The sequence below is a fragment of the Perna viridis genome, chromosome 9 (genome assembly GCF_037379345.1).
Source record: "Perna viridis isolate PV_CMFRI_1.1 ecotype Kerala chromosome 9, ASM3737934v1, whole genome shotgun sequence".
In the NCBI taxonomy this organism is placed as follows: Eukaryota; Metazoa; Mollusca; class Bivalvia; order Mytilida; family Mytilidae; genus Perna; species Perna viridis.
In genome coordinates this window covers 21912862-21932427 of record NC_142453.1, presented here as the reverse complement: position 1 = coordinate 21932427, position 19566 = coordinate 21912862, and the positions used below count along the sequence as shown (strand labels likewise).

Here is a 19566-nt window from a genome sequence, read left to right as displayed (position 1 = left end):
TTCTCTTAAACTAAGATTAATTCTACCAACCTTTCATCATTATTCAGTTTGCCTCTCCTCAGCAACAATCACAGATCCAGTGATATCTGCATAATTCAGAAACCAATGTCCTGTAACCTGTGAAAAAATGTTTGCAATATTGAAGTTTTACTTTAGTAATTGAAAACAGGATATAGAAATTTATATCAAATCTTAATATAACGCCTACCTGTAGTCAGCAATATTGCCATGCTTGACAATGATATGTTTTGTTGTTAACTGTAGTTTTTTTTTGCCTGATGTTTTTTCTCAGACTAGTAGTGTTGTGTTACTAAAAATATGTGCATTTTCCTATGACAAAGCAGCTGTGTGCAACACTCACCCTGTACATATAAAATGTTCATGTATTAATTTGTTGAAAATCCCCTCATGAACAAGGTCAGTTCCAGTTTAATGGCTGTTCATCAATCTAATGACCACTGGCTATATATAAACTGACAAAGATAACTTCCTGGGTTAACCATGTACAGGTATATATATATGAAATAGTCTGGATACTAAGGGTCTTTAGCTAATCATAAATGTAGTTAGCCACAGTGTTTTATACACGCTCTTGCAAATAAAATGACTGGATGACTCTGTGTTATGCTTAGTGGCCTGTCCATAGATTGTTGACAACCGAGACAATCACTCCACAACCACTGCCACATGTGACATTGCATATAAATAGAATGAAGCCTGTCTTAGAACATCTAAATTGTAGACAAAGCATCACATCTTTTCCTATTAGGCTAACAATGATCATATATTCTATATTTAATACAAACATGCTGTTATTCTGTATTTTGTAAAAATTTGAGAAAAAAAAACTTCAGTCAGAGAATATTCTCACCTGTATGTTACATAATAAAATCTTTCCACTTTGATCAGAGTTATTGTGGAAATTGACAATGTTTTTTATCAGTATTTTACAAGTTGTGTCACTTGGGCATGAACTTAGTTAATGGGTCATTTAAAAAGTTTTTCTCTGACATTTACTGCTATTGGATATGCCATTCTTTTCACAAATATTCTGCTATTAGTTTCTTAGACAACATAATCTAATGTGGGCAGAAAGTCAATAGAAAAAGTTATAGTTCCTTGGATTAGAGCATTCCAGATTGTAATTTTACTTGTAAATAAGTGATGTTACAACTATTCAGGTTATATAAGCAGAGAAGGCTTACCTAAAGTTGATTTGGAAAATTGAGAATCAATTCATCGGAAATAATCAAGTATTATATGTAAGTACCGTAATATCAAGTACTTATGTCAAGACTTTCATGATACCATAAATTTTCTCAAATTTTTGCAGTGGTCCATTTTCAGCATTTATTACAAGTATTCAAGATGTAAATAGGGCCATTTAATAACATTCTAAGTAAAATCCTGTAACTTTAATGGCCTTTTTTCAGCTTCAACGGGCATATGGATCATGGCCCCTGCCTTTTTTTGCTATATCCAAAACTCAGTTGATTTAGCTTTTCATAAATCTTACTAAAATGCTTCGTTGATTGCAGCTAGCTATACCTGCAGGTTGAACCATGAAATGATGAGGCAAGTATAGACATGAAATTCAAGCTTGACACAGCTCTGAATTTGATTGTGTTGAAATGTGATTTGCGACACACAATATATAAATCAAAAAGAAGCTTACAATAAAATTAAAAAAACAAAAACAAGAGAGTTTCATGAAAATTGTGTGGAGCATGCAATAAAGGGAAATCACTCCTTTTTCCTGAATAAAGTCCAAGAACTCAACAACAATAATCAGAAATTTGCATTACTTGAAAAGAGAGCTAACTTCAATAGTAATAAACTATTTTCGAAAGTTTCATGAAACAACAACAGAGTTAAAATAAAAAAAAATATGTGAAACTGGCATGGCAATGTGGACCAAAGAAAGATAACTCTAACATACAAAAGGGAGATAAGTGCAAGTTTACACCTGATGGCGCTAAATTGAAATTGAAATAAACAGAAGCATCAGTTGAAGGTTAGTTTACAGGAGTGTGAAAATACTATGCCTTATGCCCCCTGGACAAGTCCTCATTATAGTCTTGGTTGAACGTGGACATGTAAAACAAATCGAGGGTCCACATTCCTTTTTCAAATTTTTAGTATTGTTTTTACGACAATGCCTGGTGTTAGAAGTCTGGTGAAGCAGAGACGTTGTTATTTTGCCTTTCTCATTTAATCATAAATAATGTAAATCTTTAAAATCCAAAAATAGTTTTGTCATCATCAGTCTTCAAATTTAGCCAGGGGCCCGGTAGGCCGGGCCCCTAAAATTATTCTTAGGAAGCCAGATGGACTTCCCAAAATTTTGGGGTGTTGTAGTGTTCTGTTTATTTTGGGGTTTTTAGACATATCTAAATAGTCTGTATTGAATAAGCGTTTGTTGTTATGTAATTTCATTATAACCTGGATATTCTTATTACCAGACAAAGATTCAGATGATTTAAGACTTTAAAAAAAAATGTAATAGAATTTCAAATATTTTTCGGACCACTGAAAAATCATTCGGACTTCCAGTTTTTGTAACTTTGGAAGTCCGAGTGGCTTTGTCTGAAAAAGTTTGAAGATTGCATGACACGTTTGGTCTCAGATAGCAAAAATTTTATCATTGTTTTTCCTGTACAATTGCCCAGGGTTAGGCTACCAGAGTTTATCAATTATATGAATACTGAATGTGTGAAAAAATGATGTTTTAGTAAAGAATTATCACGGGGAAGGCCATGGATCAGATTTTACTCAAAATCCCTCTTGAAAAAGATGGAGATAAGGAGTCCAAAATGTCTGATACACTAGACCTACATAAATGCAAAAGCTAGTTTGAAAAAGACTGGGAATATGACCAAAAAAACAGAAAATGAAATTTAAAAGTACTTGGCGATCCAAGTTTCCCTGGTTTTCATATGAAGAAATTTTGGAAAATTAAAATATATTATTGTAAAATTTGTAGATAGTACCCACAGCTTCATGATCAGGAATAATTTATTTGTTGGCAAAGTAGTTGATTGGAGAGAAACTCCTTGATTCCAGAAAAAAATTGTTACGGAATCCAGATCCTGATTGCTCCCAATATGATCTGGATCTTCATTCAAGCCCAAACAATCAAAATGGCTGCTCCCCATTGAAGAAGCAAGCATGACTGTACTGTAGTTAACATTATGAAGTCTATTCAACCAGTCATGTAGTGTATCTTTCATAATTTCTCAATCAAGTAAAGCTGATCATGCCATAATCATTGATAATCATTTTTTTTTTAAATCAAATTCCTAACTACCAACCTGCATTTTTTTTTACCCTGGAAACAGGAAACAGTTATATTTGTTTTTCCACTTGTCTGATGTTGGTCAACAGCTCAACAGAGCTTATGTCTTGTATATTGTTTCTTAACCATGCCCACTTAAAAACACAACTCTTAGAGGGTACAAAATGATGGTCTTGTAAAATTAATGCATCTGGTAAAGACATCACTTTTTAAGTTTTCTTATTGTACCAGGTCCTACAGTCCATTTAAACTGTATATTGGTAGACCACTGATTTATTTCAACAGACATTCAACGGTATGGTTTAATGGCTGATGTTTTTTCCTTCACCTGTGAGTGGAGTTGTAACTTTCTGAAGGGTTTTGAAGATGAGGCTTTGGTAAATATAAGTGTGACAGACCAGAAATCCCACCCCATGATATGGGACCCCATACTGAATTTGCATACTAAATATCTAGTGGCTGTCAGTGGAATTTGTAGATGCTGTGGAAAATCATTTTCCCTGCCCACCTGACCAACATTCTGCATTCTATAGTACCTCTGTTTAGCATTTCTCTCCTTAGATCTGTGCCTAGTATTCCATGTGTACCAAACGATATACAATACAAAGAATTTTACTAGCCAAAACTTAAGTAGCTGTCTTTGAAAGAATCATGCAAAATCTGAAAAATGTGATACACCTCAAAAAAGGCTACATATTTTTATTTTTGTAATTAAGTTAATTTATGGGTCTATATTATGAAATGTTTAATTATTCATTAAAATCTGCCTGCTCTTAGGAGATAATTAACATTGAAAATCAAATAGATTCTATAGTATTTGAGTGTCATTTACAGAGTTACCTCCCTTATTTTTGAATTCTTCAGTGCATTCTATACAATTTTTATCTCCTATGAGCATGGGTTATATGAAAAAGCAGATGTTAATTTCCATTTACTAAAGCATTTTAAACAAAATATCCAAAATAAAAATATGAAGGCTTTCCAACCATGTATCACATTTTGCATGATTCTTAGCTGGAGTGCTACTTAATTTTTATCACATCAACTTCAGACAATTACATAACTTTTACTGATTATATAATTCCTTTTGATATCCTTGTTAAACCAAGAATTTGTTTGTGCCAAGGGCTCAACTTAATCCATGTCATTAACACCTAATCTACTTAATCAATAGGTCACAACCCCATGGCTTAAGTACAATAAAATAATTTGTGTTTTTCAAAATTTCACACATTTAATCAAAGAGGATTATAGCTTGGTAATTGTTAATCAAGATTTCAAAGAAAAGCAATATAAAACAAGTACTATGTTTAAAAAGAAAGACAGTCAACGCACTAAAATTTGTTCTGTCTTACTTATAATTTTCTACATTTCATTCAGAAAATAACAAATGGCATGTAATTTCAATTTTCGATACAGTTTTTTTCTAACACCCCTCATTTATCACTATTTCGCCAATCAAAAAACAGAACTGTGATCAGGTGACTGATGTTTCCATGGAAGAGCGTCATTAAGGTCAATGGGTAAAAAGCGAAACCATACCGACTGTGTCGAAAAAAACCAAAACAATGTGTGATATTACAAGTCTTTGGTGAAAATGCTGTACTTCAGCCATGCATAAAATCAATAATTTGACATTGAGTTCAAAGGTCACCAACCATAAATACCTCTCTAACCTGAACTAACCTCATGCTACCAAAAGCTTACACCAAAAGACAAAGAATCTTACAATCTGGACACAAGTGTCGGATGCATGCACAGACTGATTAATAACTATAGGAGTCAGCCATCTTTAATGGCGGGTGCTAAAAATAATGGTTTGCCCTTTCCTGACTCATCATGTTCACTGTGAGTTAAGGTACAAATGTTGGTATTCAAAAGAAATAATTTTATTTTATTATTCTGAATCCCAAATTCAGATTTGCATGTAAAACAATCAATACTAGTGGCTTAGTATCTTTAACAATGAAATGTTACTTTAGGCTTAAAGCCTTCATAAAGAGACATGTATACAGACTGGTCCCTTCCCTAACAATTGGCTAAGTAACATGTGTTATTAATACATGTAGATAGCAGTGTTTTATGCAATGTTCTGAGTGTAATAAATTTTGATAATTCACATTGAAATAAATTTGGTAATTTCACTCTCGCGCTTTTTCCCCCCAAAACGTCACAACTTTGATATCAATCCGCCAATCACAGAATTCAAATTTCATATTAAAAATATCTATAAATTATGAAGAAAATCTATATAATAAATAGGATAATCAATTGGTTATCATGAATAACAAAAATATGATCACTTGTGCCAAGAACACTTAAGGATTTAACTCGTGTGCACGGAACAAGTTCTGCACTCTCATTAAATCTAGGCGTTCTTCGTCACTCTTGATAATATTTTGGTTATTCACTCTTTCCAATTAATTATCCTATTACCAATACTCTCAAACCAATAGTTTATAGGATGATATTTAGTATACAATATGTAACATTTTTTTGTTGCTGACATATTATAGTAGGAAATAAGCAACCAGTAAGAAAACAAGTTGATAATCTGTAAAAAACTTTTTACTTCAGTTATGACTTAAACAAACTATATATGAATTGGCTATGTACATGTAGCTAAGAGGCATGTACCTATTAGTGATATAATCATTTCAACAAGTCCAGTGACTGAGATTAAAATTTTGCCAATGGGACTATGGCCCCCCTACCCTTCAATTCAATGGAACATTTTCAATTTCAATGGGCCATTCTAAAAAAAAAAAAAAAAAAAAAAAACATGGGACAAAATTTGGAATAGCAGCAAAGGCCAGCTAGACATAGATATTGAAGACCAAATGTACATTTGTATCATAAACAAACTTACACTGCAGATCAAATGTTTATTAGAGTTAACAATTAATGTGTCAATTGTCACGTCAAATCACTTTTCTTTTCTGTTCTTTGAGTTTTTATACTAATGTATTGTCTAGTACTTTATCAAAGTCCACAGATCCCCCATCAAACCCTAACTTGGCTATGGTATTAAAGTAGTTTATCACAAATGATAAGAAGGAGTCAATTTTTTTTGTTAGGCTGCAATCAGATTTTGGATCTTTTTGGGGTGCTTCAGGACCAGATACATGTAATATGTCTCCACCATTTAGATTAATTATCAAAATTTTCAATAGGGGGTTTATAACTGTGTCTAGCTGCCAAGTAAGTTTCTGCAACAATTGCAGTTTGTTTCTGGTAATTACCATCATTAATATTTTTTAAGGATTTAAAAAAGATAATTTCTTCTGTTTTAGGTCCAACTTAAAAATGTCTTTGAAGCTTTGAAGGCATTTTCACTTTCAAATGGGACTGCCACTCCACACTTTTCTGATATTATCAAATTACTTTTATTCTTTAAAACAATGTTTCTTGTTCTTTCAAATGCATAAGCGATCAAGAATATGTAATCTAAAAAAAAATAGACAAAGAAGCATTTCATTCCCCAGTCTTCAAATCCCCTTGAAAACATGGCGATCAAAACATCCGCCTGCAGCTAATAAAACATTGTTAAAAGACATGTTCATGCCTTTTTCACTGTCACAAGTAGTGGACAACACTCCACCATCAATGATGGAAACTTAATGCGTGCACATGACCCAACACATTAGTCACTCAATGTGCCATTCTGAGAGGAAATGCGACTATGGCACATGGCGAACGGTAATCCCAATCACGGCAAGTCCCACTATTAAAAAAAAAAAAAATTTAACCACAGACATCTACTTTTAATGCTTAAGTCATAGCAGAATATATTCTACTTTTTATTTTGACATCACAACTGAAAACCTAATACACAGAATACTGCTAAACCAAAGGTTTTCAATACTAAGAAGAGGAAAACATTATCTTACTTTCCAATCACCATTAGCTGTATGTTCTACCTTAGTAGTATATGTAACTGAAGGTGGGCGCCATTAAATCATTTTGTAAGGGTTGGATAACAAAAGATTTTAAATTGACAATAGACTGATTATTACTTGAAGTTACAATTTGCTTTTAGATATAAATGAAGGATACATGACATTATGTAATGCATTGAAATCATGTTATCACAATAGGGGAGATCCAGGATTTTAGATTAGTGTGGTATAAATAGAAACTAAAGGCTTGGTGAAGTAAGGTAAGAAAAATATTGGGGTAGACTTTGTGAAAAATCAAGATTTCAAGCAAAAAAAAATTCTCTCCAATTTTAGCATGTGCCTGGTTCCATCTCATGATCTGTATTTTTAATTACTGATGATATTAAATCTAAATCAGCCAATCACAAATTTAAGGAATTTTATTAAAAATTATATGAAAAATAGCAGTTAACTATCACCATATCAATATAAACCGGAATTGCAAATGGGGTATATTTACATGTAGAATAGATTCACTTTGTAATCCCACGGCTCCCCACCCCTAAAAAACTACAATAATCCCCACAAGTTAGGGCATTCAGGTGGAAAAAAACAAATACAAGGTGCACAATGGTATCATGCAATAAAGAATTTGAGAAAGTTTCATCAAATTCCGTTCAGCTGATTCAGAGGAGTAGAGAATTTAAAGATCAGGAATGATTTTACAAGGTCATGAAACAAAAAGGAAATTGGTAAAATTGTAAATAAACAAAAAGACAAAAAAAAAGAATAATAGAATCAGGATTTCAATTAGCGGTACTCTGCTAAAAAGCAGAAAAAATCATCCCTGTAAAGATGGTTTTAGTTTTTTTATTGGTTGGCTAATAACCAAGCCCATGTTTTGCATCAGGAAACCCCAAAAGTTATTCAGAAATAAAAACAAATAGAAAGTGCATTAAAGAAAGAATCTGTGAAAGTTTCATCAAATACCATTTTGTGGTGTCAGAGTTGTGAATTAGAAGACCCCCCAGCCAAAGTCTATGTTTTGCACCAGGAAACCCCAAAAGTCATTCAGACAGGAAAAACAATATAGGTGCACAATGGCATCATGTAATCAAGAATATGTGAAAGTTTCATCCTATTCAATTCAGTAATTTCAAGGAACAGAGAGACACCATGATCATTATATACCTCCCACTCTTCAAGTTTTTCAGGGTCTGGCCTATATCTAACAGAGAATTCTGAAGTTTTGCAAACTTTGATTCTCCTTCAGTAATGTGTAACTTGAATTATTTCTCCTCACAAAATAGTTCCATTAAATCTTACCATTGTAAGAAAATAGTTTAAATCAAGAATAAGCTTAAGAAGAATCTATTTCTCCCATGAAATTGATTGAAAATATGAATAATGTAAAATGGCAGGGAATTTTTCACCGCAATATAATCACCGCTTGGTAGTTAAAAGCATTACTATTGCCATTCTACCACAATGGAAATGGTAACCTGGGAATAATCACCTTTTGTGATTATCCACTTCATGAATCCCTGAAATCGGTTTTATAATGCACCTGATTTAAGAAAGCTCGAAGTCTTAGTCGGTATCCTAATTGAAGACACGTATCCTGTTTTCCTTGCTTCAAACTGGACTCTAAGTTAATCAAACGCTTGAATATAGTTGCAAAGAACAAGAAAATTATCTCCATATTACCAAACCTTGAGAGATAAAGAAGTGAATGCCATGAATACTCAAAAGAACCCTGACAGTTTAACTGATATCTGAATGGTGTTGGACCATCATTGATGAAAACAAGTGCCAGTGATGTGTAGATTTAAACTTTGATGGTTTTCAATTGCCAAGTTAAAAAAGTTGCAGCAGGCAAACAATTAAAGAACCTTAGTGAGTGTGCTCTCATAGTCCACGGGTCCCAGTGTTGGATACTCAAGTAAATTTGTCCATAAGAGAAATACATGTAGAAGGACCCTGATAAAAAAGGAATAAGAGTGATTTTTTACGCTTTAGACCTATATCTTGTAACTAAATTCTGTTTCTCAGAATGGTAGTTTCGAACTACTGAGATTTCTTTGAGTTTTAGTTAATCCAAAGTAAATATCATCACAGTGGAACAAAACATAGACTAGACCTGAAACTTATCACGGTGAACTTATATAGTAAAAATCATGTCATAATCTGCAAGCATTTTGAAGAGAAAAAAGCTCGAAAAAAGGTTATTTCTGTGAATTTAGCTAAGTTCAAGGCCTGTAATTTTGGTAAAGATCATTTGAGCGGAACCAGTTACAAACTTGTCCTGTAACTTATCATGGTGAATTTATATATTAAAAATCATGTCGGATATCTCCAAATGTTTAGAAAAAATGTCTGGAAAACTGCTATTTCTGTGAATTTTGCTAAGCTCAAGGCCCATAACTTAGGTAAAAATCATCAGAGCGGAATGAAACCCAAACTTTACCTGCAAATTATCATGGTGAATTTATATACCAAAAATTATTTCAATATTGCAAGTATATAGAAAAAAAGTCTGGAAAACTCTTATTTCTGTGAATTTTGCTAAGTTTAAGGTACATAATTTCGGTAAAAATCATCACAACAGAACAAAAGTTAAACTTGACCTGCAACTTATCATGATGAATTTTGCCAAGTTCAAGCCTCGTAATTTGGTAAAAATCATCGGAGCGGAAAGAAAGTTAAACTTGACCTGTAACTTATCATGGTGAACTTGTAGTTGTATAAAAAAAAATAAAGTCAACATCTGCAAGCATTTAGAAAAAAAGTCTGGAAAACTGACGATGGACTGACGGACGTACTGACAAACAGGTCAAAAAACATTCAATCCATTGCAACTTTGTTACATGGGGTATAATTATCATGAGGATCTTTGCAAATAAAAAGAGTAACTTAACTGCTTGGTGTTTAAATTTCCGAACATCAGTATTTATTTCAAATTTCAGTTTGTTATCTAGTTATTTATTACTGCCACATAAATCATCCAAGACTGCCACCAATCTATTTAGTGGACACCTTTTCTGAAATAGGATATTGTGGATAGAAGTCATTGTTTTATTAACCCCATATTTTCAGAAGTGGCCTCCTTTGCCAAGTTGCTTGTGCCATGATGATTGACCCCATGTGAGAAAGTTCTAGATAGAAAACTGATTTCTGTTCCCTCTCACAACTAGCAACATTCCCCTCATTTAAATTTAAGGACAGGGGATCTGGCAATTTTAACTTGATTTCTAGAGAAAACACACAGTTCGTATTGAATTTAAACCTTCATGATAAATAAGTTTAACCTTATGATGCACAACTGTTCTCCTTAACCATCATAACTTTTTGCCCTCAATACCACACATCATAAGCCATAAAAAAAATACAAACCTGAATTTTGCTCTGTATCTTTCTTCTTTTGAATATTACTTTTGATTTTTTACACAAATAATTTTCTTCTATTCTCTCTACTAGCTAGCTCTATGGAAGCATCTGAAAGAAAATACAACTGACATCACAACTTCTGGATATAAAGATTGTGTAATAAATACCATAACTTTTTTTAAAAATCTACTAATGGAAGCTGGTATTAAGAATGTCTCACCTGGATAACTTCCAAGAATTTCTCCAAATTGTTGAATTACAAGCCTACATGGAAATGTAAAATAAACATCACGTCATTTTGGCAGGATTATTCACGAGAAAAAATGATGACTAAAAAATAGGGCAGCTAATGGGACATTAAATTATACCCTGCCTTGTTGTGTTATATTTAGTATCCATAGACACATGCTTAATTACAAATTATGACATTAGAACGAACAGATCAAACTCAAATTCAAACATACATCCGAATTCCACTATCTCAAAAGAACCGTTTGTCATTATTTATCAGCATGCCATTTAAAGAAAGATGAATTCAATTGAATGAGTAAAATATTTCACCTACTGTTAACTGTGAAATTTTTGCAGCATATTTATTTTCAGTATTTTCTTTTGTAACACAAAAATTAAACACTTTTTTGAAGAAGACAATAAAACAATTTGAGGAACAGTGCAAATTAAGAACTGCACAACAGCAAAATGGAATCACAGAATCTGCAAAAATTTCTGTTTACAGTATTCATATTCCAAGAAAGATAAGACAATTCATCCAGAAACTAGACATTCTCCTTATGGGACAAATATCCCCCCAACAGCTTGTTAAATCCTGTACAAATATACATTTGGGAACCAACGAGGACACACGATTCATATTGGGAGAATTTATATAAGGGATAAATATATATTTGGGAACCAATGAGGACACACGATTCATATTGGGAGAATTTATAGAAGGGATAAATATACATTTGGGAACCAATGAGGACACACAATTCATATTGGAAGAATTTATATAAGGGATAGACAAAGCACTTCTGACACACAATTTTGCTGCCATTCTATAACACTGAACTCCAAAAGGAAATCAGTACTATATTTGTTTTGTTTACAACACAAATTTAACAGAATATGACTGGAAATTTACTTTAAACATAAATTCCTGATAATATCCACACATCCCTATGGTAATCTATTACTTCATTGAGTTTAATTACAATCCTACAAGTTGTTTAGGAGGAGAATGAATTAGACCCAAGAATTGCTGAAAAACATCCAAGTCCAACAGTCATCTTTTCTACAATTTTTGCCCAAACATAAATTCCTGACAAAAGGGAACCATATTACAATCTGCAACTCCTTTGAAACCCATGAATAGATTTTGATGAAATTTGAGCTGGGCTACCAAACTTTTGGGTAAAATTTAGTCAAACAAATAGAAAATATTACACAAAAATATGGTCTGGGCTACCAGCTTGTATTTATTAATTTTTTACCTCTGGAATAGTGTTAAAGCATTGAGACAAGGGAAAAAGAATACAGTTTTTTTATGTTATGGGGAGGCTGAAGCTTTGTTGGCTATGTACAGACAATTTTTATTCATTTTCAGTAATTGTATCAGTATGGTAGGAGTTATTTTTTATTATTCTTTGACAGAAAAGAAATTTTAAAATGTTCTAAACATCTGTTCAATTAGGTTCATGCCTGTTCTGTATGTACTTATATTTTCATTTTGTTTTGTTCTACAAAAAAATATTTTATACTAAATATGCACAGACAGATGGACAGTGAAAAATTTAAGGCTCCATCATTCATAATGCAGGTCCTTACATCAGGTAATAAACCAAAAATGTGGCATTTATTATAAATTGGAATATTTAAAAGTGATACACTCCCTTGAATGGTGTGGTGTAAAATTTGGCAGAAAATCAAACTTGTTTATACAAAAACCTGTCTTTTCCAATTGTGCAAAGAAAAAAACAAAAAAAAATCATTTTTCTATACTCAATTTATAAGTTAAAATTTAATGGGACTGCCCCTGGAGATGGACAGACAGTTGGATACCAGGATGGGACACTCTCACAACTGCAAATGTTTTAGGGCCATCATATACATGTATTAACTTACCGGAAGATGTGTTCAAAAGGGGTATAAAAATCAATATATTCTCTAGTTTTCTGGGAATCTCGGTACAGACAGAACTCAGACCATCAAAAACTTAATACAGATATTTTAAAGTTTTTTAATACATAGTATCAACGGTTGTATTATCAAATGGGTTCAGTACACTTATGGCCAGAAAAAACATCAATATTCTGTGTGTGCATGTAAAATCGGAAGCTCAAAAATTGCATCACGGCAGCTTCATTCTCCTATACTTGGTAAATGCAATTGAGGACCACAGCAGTCTAGGAAACATTAGCTACAAATGTAGCTTAGATGATAAAATACAAATCAAATCTGTGGTCCTTTTCACAAATAATCGTAAGTGTAAAAATAGTCGTAAGTTATGATGTCATAGTAAATCAAAGTATTGTGATGTCATAACTTATGACTAATTTTACACTTACAATTTTTTGTGAAAAGGACCAATGAGCTTTTCCCCAAGTTATAGTCAAAACATGGCACCCGAATATTTACAAAAATGACTTAATCAGCTTATCAATACCAGATAAATCAACCCAAAGACATTCAGGACCATGACATCACACAGTTCCTTACTAAAGCCGGACATTTCACCCCATAAATATTTCAGATCATGACAATGTGACCGTGTCATAAGGACAATTAAACTGATATCATAACAATTTTTACCAATTTGAAAGTTAACAACAGGGTTGACAAAAATTATGAAAGTACTTAGGTGTTTGAATTCATATGTTTCCTCTGGAGTGTTAAAGGTTTCACCTTCCTCATATCAAGGCCACATCATGTTAATTTGTAGATTCTCATCCCCGCCCCCAACTACTTTTTTATTTTTGATTTTTTAACAGTGGTTCAAATTTCCAGATTTCTTTTGTGTCCATATTCATCACAACTCTAATTACACACAGTACTATAGAATTTCAGTCAAAAAATGTTTGTTTATTTGTTGGGGTTTAACGTCCGAGCAGCAATATTTCAGCTATATTGAGACGATGAATATGAAATTGATGATAAAATGAACATGAAACGATGATGAAATGAAAAAGGGATGGGACACAAGGACAATAGGGTCAACAAATTTTGGATACCACTGGAAATGGGGAGAGGTGGGTAGGGTCGGGCAATTTAGCCTCCTGTGGCGGAGCCCTATGGTTCCTACTCCGGGAGAATACCACAGTAGGGTTCTTTAATGTGCGAGGAACGTGGCATTTTTCCCAACACGGTGCACCACTATGGTTGGCAGTCAGGTTTTCCGTATTATAGCCTGATAACCCCAGCATGTAACACGCCAGGGGCACACATCCCAGTTGCTCTGTGGGCAGAGCGCTCTAGCCCCTGGCTAGGGTTCTGAACACTATTTAGTCGCCTTTTACGACAAGCTTATCGCTGCTGCAGGCCTATTAATTTAACACCCGGACCTGCACGGGGCAGGGAAAAACTGAGTAACGTGTATGTTTGCATAATATCTTGATATTTTTTTTTGCAGATCTCAGGATGGTTTTCGTTGTTAGTCACATAATAAGGGGAATTAAGGAAATAAAGCCTTGCTATAGAACATTCAACTAACATCAGTAAACCATAAGTATACATTTACAAAATAAAATAAAGGATATTTTTTATCCCCAAAACCTTATTTCAATATCTCCTGCCATGTTATGTTAGACCACAGGGACTCGTTAAGTGATTTTATGCAAGATATACTAATATGGGGGCCTCGGTGGTACATGCATATAAGTGGGATGCTCATAGAGTCTGTTTTAGTAAAGTTTTTGTAAATACAAAATGTTAACATTGTTAACTACGTTCTTTACACATGTTCCCAGTGGACATCTTAATTTCTGACATTAATCTGTAAAGAATTTTATGTAGGATACACTGGCTTGGAAGCACAATTTCTGCAAGCCTGCCACTATTTATACTAATATTGGCTGGTGGACAGGTCCAAATTTCCAAGACTGTGTTCTGGTCACTTTCGCGTTTAAACGCATGATTGTTTTTTCTTGCCTTACAAGCACTTTGACAACATGGTCTGAAAAGACCAGAGTTGAGTGCAAGCATAAACAAAAAATATGGAAAACAAAATTTCGTCAGCAGACTGCCATAAAATCATTTAGAGTCACTGTGATAGGACAGTGCTTAGACATTATTGATTAAATTGTTATTTTTGAGAAAGGGAGGAATGTGTAATGACTTTAAGAATTAATATTGTTCATGTTAACTATAAATTGAATTATATGCATGTACAGGTATAAAACAACAAAAATGGGGAAGTAAAAGAACATATTATAAAAAACAACAAGTAACAAGTAATATGCAAGTCAAAAGAAATGTACTGATACCTAGAGGACAGAAATACTTGCAAACAAATATACCTAGAGGACAAAAATACTTGTACACAAATAATAAATGGGCGGGTAAAATGGACACATAGAATGTTTATGTCCAGATTCACATTGATTGATGGATGTGTCTTATATAACTGAATAGTATATATATTTGAACATGTTGTATATTCGGAGAGCTCGCTTTTACTCTCATAATTAACGTTACAGTCAGTTTAACATGTCTTGGAATTATTAATATGTACCAGGCTCTACCACATTGCAACCAAAATTTTTAGTGGGTTGGGTGGCAACAGCAAACAAACAGATTTTTATTTTAGGCTTTAATGGGTAACAAATGAGATTCAGGAAATTAAAATTACATTTATGTAAGCTTATGTTTCAACAAATCATTTACATTACCGCTAATAAAATATGTTATATCTAAAGTACCCACTATATATACCAGAAGTTAATGTAATAAAAGATGCCAAGATTCAGCTGTTAAGAATCAAGTATCATGAAAAATTCACATGGGCTTCATTTATGCTAAATCTATATTTTCTTATAAAGACACCATAAGGAAAAGGCAAAGCACAAAAAATATATTAGTACAAAAAATTCACCAGGAAAAAAACCCAAATATCCGCCCCTCAACAAACTCCAAAAATAAATATTTGCAGTAAACAATAATCAACAATCAATCACATAAAAAAATTGTAAATGCTATCTGGAAAAACTTTTCACAAACAATGAATATCATTAAAAAGAATGTTTCTGGTATAAGGAAGTGCCCCATTTTTTCCAGAAAAAAAATCCAGTCTATGAGGCTATACATTTGTATGTACAAACCATTTCAGAACATACAATTCACTAAGGAAGGTACTTTTCCATCATATTAAGTCAATTTCCATAGCACATTCTTATGTCTTCCTGAAAATCAGATCTACATGTATGAACCTACAAATCCTGAACATGTTTAAAATGTTTCAAATAAGCAATTTTTCAACCAAACCTATTTCCCTTTAATTAATTTACTACCAATAGCATAAGAAAAGATTTTATTTTGTTTCTTTCTTCCTTAAACAATAATAGGTGATGACAAAAAATCTAAATTTTCCGCCTGGGCAAAGTGGTTTTTATGTAAATACAACAAAGGCCTATGGTTATGGGTAGTATTTGATACTAATAGAAAGATTGCTGATTCCCTTTCATTATGAAAAATAATAGAACCAATGAAATGTCTTAGGATTGAAATATGTCAGTTAAAAATAGACCAGGAGTTTCCGCCTATGGGAAATTTTGAAACTAGAAGCCTTTTTTTCATAGAAAATGCTCGATTTCACCAGATTTATCAATGTAACTTCATTCATTACTTTAGCACTTCTAATTTTTTTGCATTCTACATTATTATACAAATGCATTGAAGGAAATAAGAAAGGATTTTCAGTAGATCATTTTTTTGCATCCTAAATGGTGATAGGGCATGCTGGGGTCTCACTAACCACTTCTAACGTTTCCATTACTTTACATGTTAAAAAAGTAATTTTCAAAGTCTCACTGTGAATTCCCAGGACAAATGACATCTTAAAGCTACATACCGTTGCAAAGCTTGGAAAATAAGGCTTCCAAAATCATTATGGTAATGGTACGATGATAGTAGAAATTCTTCACAAAATTTACTTGAATAAATAATACTGAAAATCCACATTTTTACCTGTTCTGCTAACTGACAGCATGGAGGCAAATTACTCACACATGTAAACAATATTCATACACTTTTGTAGTTAATTACATATATGATTTTAAAATACACATTCTCAGCTTTATTTTGACTACTTTAAATCATAATACACACAAATAATGCACTTACAATGCATATGTCTAAGTTCAGTGTGTTTTTGGTACTACATAGGGGGGTGGCCCTCTGACCCGGAAGTGGTTAGTGAGACCTGGGTAACATCTAATTACCTCCCCTTTCCCATGTGACATTAGAGTAGAACTCTCCTGTCAGCCTGGCATTCCCACTGAAACGTCAAGTTATTGCCTGGACATCAGGAAAATACATGTTTCTGAAAAATTCAAGTCTTACCACCAAAATCAATCCATCTGACCATTTTGGTATAGAATATTGTGAAACAATACCATACACATTCTTGTGCTGTAACTGGAGTCATATATATTCAAATTCTTTGAAATACTTATTTAAAGTCTCTTATTCTAAATTAGTTAGGGCCAAAACCCCAAAAATCAATACCAATCTACCTTTAGTGGTTTGAAACCTAATACCAAAATTTCATCAAGATCAACCAATACTCAATTTATTACACAAAAACTAAGTGTCTACGGACGATGCTGACAACACAGATGACGACAGCACCATACTAATATATGACCACAAATTTTTTTGTGGTCATGTAAGAATACAACAGCTTATTTGAATCGAACAAATTTGCTACTCATTTTTTGGTAAAAAAAAAAAGTCAAAAATGATATGTCTTTGCAACTATTGACGCATTAGTCCTTCTTGAGAAATATAGAATTTAAAAAGGAACAAGCATCTGTAAGATATTTTACATCATGCACATTTTGGCTCAGGACTATTTTCGTCACAAAATCAAAAAAAAAAAAAAATTGACAGCAACCACAAGACTTTCTAGGGGGAGTTAGGGGATTTGAATTTTTTTTTGGATAAAATGTTTGTTTCCAAACTTTGGAGAAAAAATAGTTTGCTGCCACCAATTTGAATAAATAATTGTTTTTTACTATCACCTTTTAATAACTTTAACTGCATATTTGACAAATTTGAAGAAAAAATGTTTTCAACTCATTGCCAAAAAAATTATTACTTTTTACCAAAGGTAAACTGGTCTTGGAAAAATCCATATTCCTACAACTTTAGAAAATCAAAAAGTTGCTGATGTTACTTAAATAATAATAATAAACAAAACAAAACAAAATTTGAACATTATCATAATAGAATACGTGCAGCAGTGAAAATTACCCTACATAAGGTAAAACAATTTAATCCGACCATATTAATTAAATGCGATATAAACACACAGTGGAACAATAATAACATATTTTTAAAATACTACATTGACGTCAACTGTGTAAGAAAAATTGTTGCGTAAAAAATCATGGTGACGTCACTGCAAGAAGTTTAAAAACCCGTTTATGTTCCGATTTCAACCATAACAAAGAAATTTCATAATTTAATTTTATCGTACAAATACCCTTTAAGACGTTCCTTTTTATAAATAGAGATATAAGAACTCACCAATATTTCCTTTCCCATGGCCAAAGTAAGTGTTGAACTCCTGTGGTTGTTCGTTTCTTCGTATCAACTATACACACTTGAATATCCAACAATGGCGGCGCACGCACATTGCAAAATCTTCATTTTATATGGACACATCAATCACGTGTGTATTAGGAGCGCCGCCTAGGGAAGTAGACAATTCTGTATGCAAATGAGCCTTTCCGTTGCGTGACGTATGTAGAGTTGTCATGTGATCTAACTGGAAATTACCTGTTTACGTGTCAAAACAAGTTGGTATTATTTCAAGCGCAGGGTAAAGATTCAGTCTCTGAAGATCAAGAAGAGGATATTTTCGAGTATTTTTTCAATGGGATATACTGATCAGTGGTGTAAATGTTACATTAAATGCTTTTATCGATTATTTTACACAGTCTATTATAGGAATAGTGTGAATTGTGTCGGCTGACAGATCAGTGTTGTGTATCAATATATTACGTGTGTATTTGTTTGTTTACACCGAGTATTCAGATCCAGTGACATTGAATTAAGGGCAATGTTTTGAAAATTCCTTTTGGATAAACTAATAAAAGTTTATATTTGTGTTGGAATTTTATTGATTTCAGAAACAGGTAACAAAGGTAATGATATATCTAACGATGCATATATTTTTAAATAAATACTTTGTTAGGCTACAACCCCGACTAAAACGAACGCACTATAGTCTGCGTCACATAAATAACATACTGTTAAAATTTGAATAAAAATATTTTCTACGACTTTATTGACACCTACCGTCGTTTAAATTGTCTTAAATGACTTGCTCATTCGTTTAGCCAAACGGCTTCTCCCTAAACATTGAATCGTTAAATTCCGGTCAGATTTTAATTCTAGGTGCCAATATTTACATTGTAAAAAGTCGGCCATGTTTACAGTGATCGGGTTGCTAGGAGATGTTGTTTACGTTTAAATGGTTTGTCCAAAAACCGAAGAACCCAGAATGCACTTCGGCGTTATTTCGGATATCTCGGATTTATTTTACGCGAACAACGTACAATACCGAGAAGTTGATCAAGCAGACGATTGTCACCGGAGTTCGACGGGAACTTATGAACTTCGTTTGTAAACAAATCGTCCCGTAAAAACCAACATGGCGGATATTAGTATGGGATTTTCCCGTAAGGATTTGTTACGCATGATTTAAGCTAATAAACGACTTGTTTTTGAGAAGCTGTTTGGCTAAACGAATGAGCAAGTCATTTAAGACAATTTAAACGACGGTTG

General features: G+C 33.0%; 1 protein-coding gene across 2 annotated transcripts in view; it reads right to left on the bottom strand.

Annotated features, from left to right (window-relative positions):
* Positions 1–18438, bottom strand: part of LOC148607329 (uncharacterized) — a 42197-nt gene extending 23759 nt beyond the window's left edge. For both annotated transcript variants that reach the window (XM_088546771.1, XM_088546772.1), the window contains exons 1-3: positions 18304–18438; positions 10567–10668; positions 31–117 (exon numbers count right to left, since the gene is read on the bottom strand). The gene's annotated coding sequence lies outside the window, so the exon portion shown is untranslated. The remainder of the gene's footprint in view (positions 1–30; positions 118–10566; positions 10669–18303) is intronic.
* Positions 18439–19566: the final 1128 nt, after the last annotated feature.